This window comes from Bombina bombina, chromosome 6 (assembly GCF_027579735.1).
Source record: "Bombina bombina isolate aBomBom1 chromosome 6, aBomBom1.pri, whole genome shotgun sequence".
Classification (NCBI taxonomy): Eukaryota; Metazoa; Chordata; class Amphibia; order Anura; family Bombinatoridae; genus Bombina; species Bombina bombina.
In genome coordinates this window covers 875,088,732-875,101,982 of record NC_069504.1, presented here as the reverse complement: position 1 = coordinate 875,101,982, position 13,251 = coordinate 875,088,732, and the positions used below count along the sequence as shown (strand labels likewise).

Genomic DNA, 13,251 nt, shown 5'->3' with positions numbered 1-13,251 from the left:
AATAAATAGCACTGATAAAAGAGTCCAAGCCCAGGTGTTCCTGGGAGCTCAGTTACCAACTACCATACCACTAATGGCAGCCTGTAGATGGACTTGCATAAACAAACATATATGATTTGTGATATGGAAAATGTGATCTTTAAGTGGCACTTAAAGCTACATAGTTTCCCTGAAGTACACAGAGCTAAATTATGTTTGATTTGCTCATAGGGGTCAACAATACATAAAATCAATCTGCTTGCTAATTGCTGTCACAAATAGAACAGTATTTGTTGCATTCTGATCAATTTTAAACATTTGCAAAACATTTCACTAAAGCTGCTATATTTGATGATTTTTTAACCCTTTGCGTGCTAAGCACTTTCCCACCTGGGTGCTAAGATTTTTTAATGTTTTTTTTTAACAATTTTTTTTCAGACCCCCAAGACTTACCCTGTTGGGCGATTAACTTTCCAATGGTGGGTCTTGGGGGTCTGTAGCTGCTTATATGCCTGAGATACAGGCTTCTAAGCAGCATGCCCTCTGCTCCTATACTTAACATTGTTAAGTTTAAATAAAGTTGCGCGGTGACGTCATCACGTTATTGACGTTACCACGCAAAACGGGAAGCCCCGGCGATGCCTGTCACTCTACAGGCACGATCGCCGGGGTAGGAGCGGGTGGGAGCCCTCAGATCTCCCTCAAGTTGGGAGAGTGCTAGAGATGGCTCTGAGCCGTCGTTAGCACCAGAGTGGGAAACTCTGCGACGGCTCAGAGCCGTCGTTAGCACTCAAGGGGTTTTAATTTCAATATTATTATTAATATTCAATATTCTCTAGTAGTGGATAACAATGCTATTACCATTAGGTGGCGCTGTTACACATGTATAAAACTGCCCATAAGTGACCTAATAAAGAAATTTATAATCCACTCCTCCGTACCAGGGAAGGTATTTGCAATCCAGTAAATATATGAGCATATTAAAAATTAAAGCAAATAAATAAATCTAGCACTGATATTCAGTCCTTTCTTTCTCTGTCAAGTGGCAGTATATATATATATATATATATATATATATATATATATATATATATATATATATATATATATATATATATATTTATTTAACTTTACTTTTAACCCTTATCTGTAAAGTGAACCAAATGAGCGTGTTTTTAGTGAAGTGGCAGGAATATATGAAAAAAACAGAAGCCGTTTAACAGGAGAACATGCTGAAATGTTATGCTTTCTGTACTATAATGTTTTTCTACTTAACCCCTTAGTGACCAGAGCACTTTTCCATTTTCTGTCCGTTTGGGACCAAGGCTATTTTTACATTTCTGCGGTGTTTGTGTTTAGCTGCAATTTTCCTCTTACTCATTTACTGTACCCACACATATTATATACCGTTTTTCTCGCCATTAAATGGACTTTCTAAAAATACCATTATTTTCATCATATCTTATCATTTACTATAAAAAAAAATATAAAATATGAGGAAAAATGGGAAAAAACACACTTTTTCTAACTTTGAACCCCAAAATCTGTTACATATCTACAACCACCAAAAAACACCCATGCTAAATAGTTTCTAAATTTTGTCCTGAGTTTAGAAATACCCAATGTTTACATCTTCTTTGCTTTTTTTGTAACTTATAGGGCCATAAATACAAGTAGCACTTTGCTATTTTCAAACCATTTTTTTTCAAAATTAACGCTAGTTACATTCGAACACTAATATCTTTCAGGAATCCCTGAATATCCATTGACATGTATATATTTTTTTTTAGAAGACATCCCAAAGTATTGATCTAGGCCCATTTTGGTATATTTCATGCCACCATTTCACCGCCAAATGCGATCAAATACAAAAAATCATTCACTTTTTCACAAATTTTTTCACAAACTTTCAGTTTCTCACTGAAATTATTTACAAACTGCTTGTGCAATTATGGCATAAATGGTTGTAAATTCTTCTCTGGGATCCCCTTCGTTCAGAAATAGCAGACATATATGGCTTTGGCATTGCTTTTTGGTAATTAGAAGGCCGCTAAATGCCACTGCGCACCACACGTGTATTATGCCCAGCAGTGAAGGGGTTAATTAGGGAGCATGTAAGGAGCTTTTTGGGGTATTTTTAGCTTTAGTGTAGTGTAGTAGACAACCCCAAGTATTGATCTAGGCCCATTTTGGTATATTTCATGCCACCATTTCACCGCCAAATGCGATCAAATTAAAAAAAACGTTAAATTTTTCACAATTTTAGGTTTCTCACTGAAATCATTTACAAACAGCTTGTGCAATTATGGCACAAATGGTTTTAAATGCTTCTCTGGGATCCCCTTTGTTCAGAAATAGCAGACATATATGACTTTGGCGTTGCTTTTTGGTAATTAGAATGCTGCTAAATGGCGCTGTGCATCACAAGTGTATTATGGCTAGCAGTGAAGGGGTTAATTAGGTAGCTTGTAGGGAGCTTGCATGGTTAATTTTAGCTTTAGTGTTGAGATCAGCCTCCCACCTGAAACATCAGACCCCCTGATCCCTCGCAAACATCTCTCTTCCCTCAAGTGAAGAAATATTAAAGTGAAATTAGAGGCGCCCTCATGTGCTGGCTGTTATTAGATTGCCAGTGTTAATATGCTATGTGCTACAATATAGTAATGAATATAAAACTTGTCACTAATAGTTTTGATAATAACCATGCAATGTATGATGTAACAAACAAAATAACAACCTACATATATAAATTGTTAGACTCAAAAGATAATATTGTAATGAAATTTACTACAATAAATTGACTATCTCTCTATCAGCAAAACGTTAGATAGTCCACACTCTCAGAGGTATTTTAAAATCTCCAGGCAGCAGACTCATTCCAGAAAGGTGTTGGCAATCACAGGTTCTGTTCAAAAAGAGAAAAGAGAAGAGGCGCCAAATGGTGTGTATCGTTTTAAATTCAGTAGGCCATGCCCCTAAATAAAAACTACTTACAAAATTTCCAGCACTTGAGAAGTGCCACAAATGCCTTCTGAACTGTTAGCAGCCGTCCAGCTAGCTGAATTGTATCGGTACTGCTTCAATATTGTGCTGTGTGAGACAAAAAAAACACAAAAGTGCCACAATAGTGTGTATCAGTGTGATCACTTGCAAAAGCGCAAAAATTGAAATGTACTCACAGGATATAGGGCACTTGAGAAGTGCCACAAAGACCTCCTGGACACTTGTCAGCTGTCCAGCTCACTGCTTTCACCGGTATCCTCTGGGTTCAATTGTTCAGGTCACAAAAGGGCTCCAATAAAGCACTCAGGGATATACCTGCAGCTCAGTGTCCTAATACGTGCATATATGGCTAACAATATTAAATGCCAAAAATTGCTGTGCTACTTGTACTTGTGAAATAAAAAGATATTTATTAAAAACAATGTTACACTACGCGTTTCCCGGTTACTAAGACCGCTTCCTCAGGTGTAAATACAAATACAAAGTAGCAAAGTTTTATAGCCCATTGTCGGCGTCTATCCCGACCTAGGGCGCATGCGTGAGCAACTTAAAAATCATTAGCCAATCCGTGCCTTTACAAAATTTATCTGTGATGTAATAGGTTCCCACTTAGGGGCTTGGCCTGTGACGTTACCCACTATCACATGTGTATAGTGATGGACATCAGGTCCCGATGTACCACAGTGACGGCCAGCACCAGTAAACAAACACATCGTAAGTGTTTTTTACATATTGCGAAAATTGTTAAAGTATCACCCCAATACTTTCAGTATTTCTTGATTAAGCTCAGATTGGACTAAAGACTGTTGATCATGCATTTACAAATCATAAAAACATTAACAAATACAAGCATTGCTTCATAGTGCATATATCTCGACATCTAAATACATTTGCTCAATAAAAAGCCATTATATTCGGACATGTTTTTTCATTCATATAACTAAACTAAAACACAAATTCTGCATGTTCTAGTTCTACAAATCCCAGTATCTATATCATTCATCTAATTCCTTACAAAATCATAAAAATAATACGATAAAAATTATGATAAAAAATTAAAAATTAAAATGTTATAGTTCTAAAGTGATTTGCCTAGAATGGAATTAACATTGATGTCGATGTGTTGTGAATTGTGATGTCTAATAAATATTTCCCAAGCTCATGATAACTATCATGATGCCAAACAATACATTAAAAAAATATAATAAAAAAATATATAATATATAATGATTCATATTAATGATGTTATTGTCAGTGAAATGTCTCATCAACAAATCTAATATGAATCTATAATTTATGACCTAAAAACTATTTGTTATGCTGTACCTTATACTAAATGTATATGAGCATATTCAGAATCTATTCAATCTAATATGACTGATGATGTTGTTGTCATTGGCAACAACCACATCAACAGATTTGATATAATTCTATATTTATATGTCCTAAACCTTAATTAAATGCGGCCATGTCTATATTCTCATTTAAGCCATATGGTTGGAGAGTCTTGAGTTTCCAAATCCAAAATGTCTCTCTCTGTCTCACATCACAGATAAATTTTGTAAAGGCACGGATTGGCTAATGATTTTTAAGTTGCTCCCTAGGTCGGGATAGACGCCGACAATGGGCTATAAAACTTTGCTACTTTGTATTTGTATTTACACCTGAGGAAGCGGTCTTAGTAACCGGGAAACGCGTAGTGTAACATTGTTTTTAATAAATATCTTTTTATTTCACAAGTACAAGTAGCACGGCAATTTTTGGCATTTAATATTGTTAGCCATATATGCACGTATTAGGACACTGAGCTGCAGGTATATCCCTGAGTGCTTTATTGGAGCCCTTTTGTGACCTGGACAATTGAACCCAGAGGATACCGGTGAAATCAGTGAGCTGGACAGCTGACAAGTGTCCAGGAGGTCTTTGTGGCACTTCTCAAGTGCCCTATATCCTGTGAGTACATTTCAATTTTTGCGCTTTTGCAAGTGATCACACTGATACACACTATTGTGGCACTTTTGTGTTTTTTTGTCTCACACAGCACAATATTGAAGCAGTACCGATACAATTCAGCTAGCTGGACGGCTGCTAACAGTTCAGAAGGCATTTTTGGCACTTCTCAAGTGCTGGAAATTTTGTAAGTAGTTTTTATTTAGGGGCATGGCCTACTGAATTTAAAACGATACACACCATTTGGCGCCTCTTCTCTTTTTGATCTCTCTTCCCTCCCCTACCCCACAAATGTCCCCGCCATCTTAAGTATTGGCAGAAACTCTGCCAGTACTAAAATAAAAGGAAAATTTGGGCTTTTTTGTGCATTTTTTTAGCATATTTACATATGCTTCTGTGTAGGATCCCCCTTAGCCCCCAACCTCACTGATCCCCCACCAAGCAGCTGTCTGCCAGTACCCATTTTAGTGAAAAATATGCTTTTTTATTAAAAAAAAAAAAAAGTCCCTTTTCTGTAGTGTAGCTTCCCCCCCCCCCCAAGACCAACCCCCCACCCCTTCCAGATCCCTTAGATGCTTTAAAAAAAAAAAGTTTATTTCATTTTTTTTTTTACACTTTTCTTGTAACTTTTTTTCTGTAGTGTAGCGGTTCCCACCCGCTCCCGCCCCGTGCACGCCCGCCCGCCATCCCCCGTGCACGCGCGCGCCCCTGAAGGCTCCGCCCCCGATCCCACCCCCCTCCACCTTACACAGCTCACCGATGGCCACCCACCCGCCTCCCAAGTCGGCTCCCACCCACCAACGATACCGGCCATCGATGTCCGGTGCAGAGAGGGCCACAGAGTGGCTCTCTCTGCATCGGATGGCCAGAAAGTGTTATTGCAGGATGCCTCGATATCGAGGCATCACTGCAATAACCGGAAAGCAGCTGGAAGCGAGCAGAATCGCTTCCAGCTGCTTTCCAGACTGAGGACGTGCAGGGTACGTCCTTGGTCGTTAACTGACATCCTTTAGAGGACGTACCCTGCACGTCCTCGGTCGTTAAGGGGTTAAAGGGACACTGAACCCAAATTTTTTTCTTTCGTGATTCAGATAGAGCATGAAATTTTAAGCAACTTTCTAATTTACTCCTATTATCAATTGTTCTTCGTTCTCTTGCTATCTTTATTTGAATAAGAAGGCATCTAAGCTTTTTTTTGGGTTCAGCACTTTGGACAGCACTTTTTTATTGGTTGATGAATTTATCTACCAATCAGCAAGGACAACCCAGGTTGTTCACCAAAAATGGGCCGGTATCTAAACTTACATTCTTGCATTTCAAATAAAGATACCAAGAGAATGAAGACAATTTGATAATAGGAGTACAATAGAAAGTTGCTTAAAATTTCATGCTCTATCTGAATCACGAAAGAAAAAATTTGGGTTCAGTGTCCCTTTAACTGAGAGTACTGAAGAAATCGTGTAGTGTCTAGCTTTGCAGTAGTGACTTAAATTTAATATCAGTGTGCAGTTTAAAAAAGGTAATTACGCCATTTTTCTATGTTTTGGGAAGCCATTTAAGATAATTTTCAAGCACTTTATTTTTCCCAGTTGTTTACTTTTAATGTTTAAAATTTTAATAAGCATGTTCAGTTTATACCAGATTTGTGTAGAAATTGTGTTGATTTTTCAAAACTTTAAATGTACAGAATATTGGCCCCTGTTATCGGTTATCGGCAGTCAATAGGTATCAGCCCTGAAAAAACAATATCGGTCTATCCCTAGAAGCAATTAGTCACACATGAAGCATGTAAAGTAAGCTATGTACTATTTGTACATTGCAAATACCACAAATAAAAGCAGGCATGACGTTTATTTATTTTCTATCATGTATATGAAAGAGAAGTTAAACACGTTAAAATGCATTTTGCATGAGAAGGTTAAGTAAAATCTGTTTTGATTTGCTGATAGGGAAAGCTTGAAACATTCTATTTTAGATACTTAAGCTACACACTGTTATCTAATGATTGTGGCAGTGTATAAAATAATGCAATATTACTTTACATATAGCCACCAATTAAAGGGTCATTGAAATTGCAGTATAAAATGCTTTATATGCATAATAAAATAACTTTGCAGTATGCTTTAATTATTTATTTTGTCCCCTTTTTCTGTAATTTAACCCCTTAATGACAGAGGACGTACCAGGTACGTCATAGGAAAAGCTCCCCTTAATGACAATTGACGTACCTGGTACGTCCTCTGTTGTTTGAAGTGCTGGAAGCGATCATGATCGCTTCCAGCTGCTTACAAGGGATTGTAGTGATGCCTCAACATTGAGCCATCACTGCAATCCCATACTTTACACACCGATGCAGAGAGGGCCACTCTGTGGCCCTCTCTGCATCGGCTATTGCGGCTCACACATTCGTTGGTGGGTGGGAGCAACTCCTCTCAATTGCGGTGGCTATTTTTTTTCAAAGTAGCAGCCCGATCGCTTCAAATATTGTTCTGTCGGCGGTTGGGGGCGGGGGGGTTGGGGGGGTGTGCGCGCACGCGCGTGCGCGCGCACGCAACTTATACACTCCTCTAAAAAAAAAACGATGATGCAATTGAATCAAGGGATCTCCATTGTTAAGTAAGGGATCTGGGAGGGGGAGGGATGTAGATTACTGAGGGGGGCCAGCTACACTACAGAAAACTAATGTTTTTAATAAAAAAAGTAAAAAAAAACTATTTTTGGGGGCAAATTGGGTACTGGCAGACAGCTGCCAGTACCCAAGATGGCGGCAAATAGGTAGGGGGGTGGGTTAGAGAGATGTATGGGGGGATCAGGGAGGTTTTGAGGTAAGGGGGATCCATCACTGCAGACTGTATGAAGAAAATAATAATAAAAAAAAAAAAATGCTTTTTATTTCAGTACTGGCAGACTGTCTGCCAGTACTTAAGATGGCGGGGACAATTGTGGGGTGGGGGAGGGAAGAGAGCTGTTTGAGGGGGGTCAGCGGGGATCAGGGGGTGGGATGTGTCAGATGGAAGGCTGATCTCTACACTAAAGCTAAAAATTAACCCTACAAGCTACCTAATTAACCCCTTAACTGCTGGGCATATTACAAGTGTGGTGCACAGCAGCATTTAATGGCCTTATTATTACCAAAAAGCAACGCCAAAGCCATATATGTCTGCTATTTCTGAACAAAGGGGATCCTAGAGAAGCATTTGCAACCATTTGTGCCATAATTTCACAAGCTGTTTGCAAATAATTTCAGTGAGAAACCTAAAATTGTGAAAAATATAACAGTTTTTTTTTATTTGATCGTATTTGGCGGGGAAATGGTGGCATGAAATATACTAAAATGGGCCTAGATCAATAATTTGGGTTGTCTACTACACTACAATAAAGCTAAAATTAAACCTAAAAGCTCCCTACAAGCTCCCTAATTAACCCCTTCACTGCTGGGCATAATACACGCGTGGTGTGCAGTGGCATTTAGCAGCCTTCTAATTACAAAAAAGCAACGCCAAAGCCATATATGTCTGCTATTTCTGGACAAAGGGGATCCCAGAGAAGTATTTAACACCATTTATACCATAATTGCACAAGATGTTTGTAAATAAATTCAGCGAGAAACCTAAAGTTTGTGAAAAAATTTGTGAAAAAGTCAACAATTTTTTTTATTTGATCGCATTTGGCGGTGAAATGGTGGCATGAAATATACCAAAATGGGCCTAGATCAATACTTTGGGATGTCTTCTAAAAAGAAATATATACATGTCAAGGGATATTCAGGGATTCCTGACAGATATCAGTGTTCCAATGCAACTAGCGCTAATTTTGAAAAAAGGTGGTTTGGAAATAGCAAAGTGCTACTTGTACTTATTGCCCTATAACTTGCAAAAAAAGCAAAAAACATGTAAACATTGGGTATTTCTAAACTCGGGACAAAATTTAGAAACTATTTAGAATCAGTGTTTTTTGGTGGTTGTAGATGTGTAACAGATTTTAGGGGTCAAAGTTAGAAAAAGTGGGTGTTTTTTCAATTTTTTCCTCATATTTTATATTTTTTTTATAGTAAATTATAAGATATGATGAAAATAATGGTATCTTTAGAAAGTCCATTTAATGGCGAGAAAAACGGTATATAATATGTGTGGGTACAGTAAATGAGTAAGAGGAAAATTACAGCTAAACACAAACACTGCAGAAATGTAAAAATAGCCATTGTCATTAAGGGTAAGAAAATTGAAAAATGGTCCGGTCATTAAGGGGTTAAAGGGACACTGAACCCAAATTATTTCTTTCGTGATTCAGATAAAGCATGACATTTTAAGCAACTTTCTGATTTACTCCTATTATCAAATTTTCTTCATTCTCTTGGTATCTTTATTTGAAATGCAAGAATGTAAGTTTTCATGCCGGCCCATTTTTGGTGAACAACCTGGGTTGTTCTTGCTGATTGGTGGATAAATTCATCCACCAATAAAAAAAGTGCTGTCCAGAGTACTAAACCAAAAAAAATAAAAAGCTTAGATGCCTTCTTTTTCAAATAAAGATAGCAAGAGAACAAAGAAAATTGATAATAGGAGTAAATTAGAAAGTTGCTTAAAATTGCATGCACTATCTGAATCATGAAAGAAAAAAAATTGGGTTCAGTGTCCCTTTAAAGGATATGAAACCCAAAAATGTTATTTTGTGATTCATACACAGCATACAATTTTAAAAACAAGTTTCCAATTATTTAACTTTTATTATCAAATTTGCTTCATTCCCATTAAATGTTTTTGTTGTTGTTGAAGAAATACCTAGGTAGGGCTCTGGTGCGCTACATGGCAGGAAATAGTGCTTCCTTCCTTGCTCTTGCAAATGGACACGCTCCTGAGCTTACATCCCTGCTTTTCAACAAAAGATTCCAAGAGAACAAAGACATTTTGATAATAGACATAAACTAGTAAGTTAAAGTTGTTTTAAATTGGATGTTCTATCTGAATCATGAAAGAAAATGTGGGGTTTCATGTTCTAAGTCTGAAAATTGTGAACAATATGGCAGTCTTCACAAGCCTACTCCTGCCACTTATCTCTCCTTAATTTGCACTTATTCTTGACGCTTCGGCTAGAGTGAAATAATAGAGATCTTGTTAAACACAATAACAGTGGCAAGCACTATTTTCTATAAACTCATGTCCAGATTGGCTCCATCAAATAAGGAAAGCGGTGAGTGGAATTTGACCATTGAAAAAACAACTGCAGCAAACAAGGTGTTACTCTTATAATATTTAGACTCTGCCGATATGTTACATCTATTTGAAGACTGCAGAAAAATATCATTACAAAGTGTTTGCTGTCCCTTTAAACTGCATGATGTCACTAATGAAGTGACACATTTAATATCACTACTGCATACACTCAAGCAAAGATTAAAGGGACATTATACACTCATTTTTTTCTTTGCATACATGTTTTGTAGATGATCTATTTATATAGCCCATAAAGTTTTTTTTAAAAAATAAATGTATAATTTTGCTTATTTTTAAATAACATTGCGCTGATTTTCAGACTCCTAACCAAGCCCCAAAGTTTTATGTGAATACCGTCAGCTACCTTCTCCAGCTTGCTCCTGTTTGTGTAAAGGGTCTTTTCATATGCAAAAGAAGGGGGAGGGGGGAGTGTCTTTTTTCCCACTTGCAGTGGGCTTTCCAGCTACCTTTTCAACAGAGCCAAACTGACAGCTTCTAAGTGAGTTTTTAAACAGTTTTATACTGTATTTTTATATCAGCATCTGTGCATCTTATTCTTTATAGTAGTGTCTATTACATGCAGTTATTTGAAAATGAGTATATACTGTCCCTTTAAAATCACAGCTGAGTTTAAACTCAAGATTGTGTGTTCAAGGCATAGCACAGTTAAAGGGCCGTGATACTAAAATGTTGACACACTTGAAAACGATGCAGGATAGCTGTAAAAAGCTGACTAGAAAATATCACCTGAACATCTCTATGTAAAAAAAAAAAAAAAGAGATTTTACCTCAAACACCCCATTGTAAAGGACTTTAAAGGGACACTGAACCCAATTTTTATATTTCATGATTCAGATAGAGCATGAAACTTTAAGCAACTTTCTAATTTACTCATATTGTCAAATTTTCTTTGTTCTCTTGCTATCTTTATTTTAAAAGCAGAAATGTAAATCTTAGCAGCCAGCCCATTTTAGGTTCAGCACCATGGATAGCGCTTGCTTATTGGAGGCTTATATTTACCCACCAATAAGCAAGCATAACCCAGGTTCTCAACCAAAAATGGGCCGGCTCCTATGCATCACATTCCTGCTTTTTAAATAAAGATAGCAAGAAGAAAAATGTATAATAGGAGTAAATTAGAAAGTTGCCTAAAATTGCATGCTCTGTCTGAATCATGAATGAAAAAATTTGGGTTTAGTGTCCCTTTAAGCAGCAAATCAGTATGGCTGTCCCGGGACAGGCAAGGGAGTGAGCCTCGTGCACACTCATCTTATTTCCCTATTCAGTTTAGGAAGTTTACTATAAAATCTCATATGAGTTAAGTTAAATCTCATGAGATCACAGTAAAAGAGTTCATGACCTCAGCACTGCTGATGCTGATTGGCTGCTGTTCATTTCTTCCTTTTTTTTTTTTTTTTAAACATGCAGCTGGGCAGTAACTGAAAGATAACTTTTTACAAAGCACTTACTCTGGTGAGCTGAGGAAATTGTGAGGTAAAATATCTTCCTTTTTTACATAGAGATGCTCAGGTGATATTTTCTTGTCAGCTTTTTACAGTCACTTTCAGGTAATTTAGCATACGAGTATTATGTACCTTTAAGTCAAGAGTGTAGGTATGTTTTGGGCAAATCAAGGGGTTAAAAAGCTGATGGAAATATGTTATGCTGCTGTGATTTAACCCCTTAGTTGTGTGTTTCTAGAAAACAGTCATTGCTGCATGTCATTGCAGTTATTTACCTTGTTCTTGGTAACCAATGAGTTAAATTACTGCATATATAGTTTCAATGAATTTGTGAACCTTGATACACAGTTACACATATCCACTCTCTGTTAATATACAGTCTGTCTATATTCCAAGTATAATGTGTCACCTGAAGGTGAGCAGCTTTTATTAACATATAACACGTGCTACCCCCTATTGTTTGCTCTAGCAAGGTATATGGATCTGATACACACGGTTTGGACACGCCTCTTATGAAAGACAAACAGCTTTATCTGAATAATTATAAATAATACACTGCACCGAGCAGTGGGAGAGGCTAAATCCTGTGTGTATACTGATAACAAACAAGAGATTAACACAGGAGTCTGTATGTATATATGTGTGCGTGCCTATGTCTTATATACATATATGTATCATACATACACACATTATGATTTATATAATAACAGTAACCTTACATCTTGCGATCGTTCCTTGCAAACACCCACCTGGAAGTTTTTTGTCTTTTCTTGGAGGTGTTTCTTAGCTGTCTCCGTGTTTACATTCTCTCCCTGTCTGTCTCTCTGTTACTTTCACTCTGCGTGTCTCTGTTTACCAGCCGTGAAGTATCTCTTCCTGTCTATAGCTTACAATACTGTCCTATGTCAGCCCTGTCTTCTACAGTGTTTTTCCTGTGTCTCAGGCTCCTCCCTGTAGATGTCTCTTCCTGCTGTTCATATCCGGGATTTTGTTTTCCTCCTCTGGAAGTTCTGTCACTGACTGTAATGCTTGGCATTGCTTGTCTTGCACATTGTTATCAGAGATTGTAAAGAAAATAAGGAATTTCCATTGCATGCCATAATTGTTTTATGGATTTATATATATATATATATGTGTATGAAGGTGTATATTTACATATAAAGGTGTATATATATATATATTATATATATATTTTTTATTTATATATATTTACATATATATATATATAAATAATATATATCAAGGTAATGGAATAAAGGAAGACTGCTCTCATTTCAGATAAGTTCTTAAAAGATTTTTTACTTTTGCTGCCCTTCATAAAATATTGGACAATGGTGGTCCAGGAAGTATAATTGGGTGGTGATTCAACCTCAGTTCAAACCCTTGGCTATGATGCATCTGTTAGCACAAGATCTGACCATATCGCTGGTCCTTCAGCTCCTCTATGAGTCTTCCCAGTGCTCTCCCCAGGGCCTATTTAGCGGGTGCACCACCCGGCTGATTTTACTGACCACACTGCTAAAATTTAAGTCAATATTAAGCTAAAATGTGTTAATATTAAATGTTTGTAATCTTTGTTGCACAAATTATTTTATACATTTGTCAAATTATGTAACTAAAGTGTGCTTTGAATAGCTTAAGTA

The 13,251-nt window shown here is 37.0% G+C and overlaps 1 protein-coding gene across 2 annotated transcripts in view; it reads right to left on the bottom strand.

Moving 5' to 3' along the window:
- The window catches only part of RNF167 (ring finger protein 167), a 78,079-nt gene extending 65,525 nt beyond the window's left edge, over positions 1-12,554 (bottom strand). The window contains exon 1 of one of the 2 annotated variants that reach the window (XM_053718346.1): positions 12,358-12,554. The gene's annotated coding sequence lies outside the window, so the exon portion shown is untranslated. Of the gene's footprint in view, positions 1-9,713; positions 9,778-12,357 lie in introns of those variants that run through there. The other variant, XM_053718347.1, reaches the window with a different exon arrangement.
- Positions 12,555-13,251: the final 697 nt, after the last annotated feature.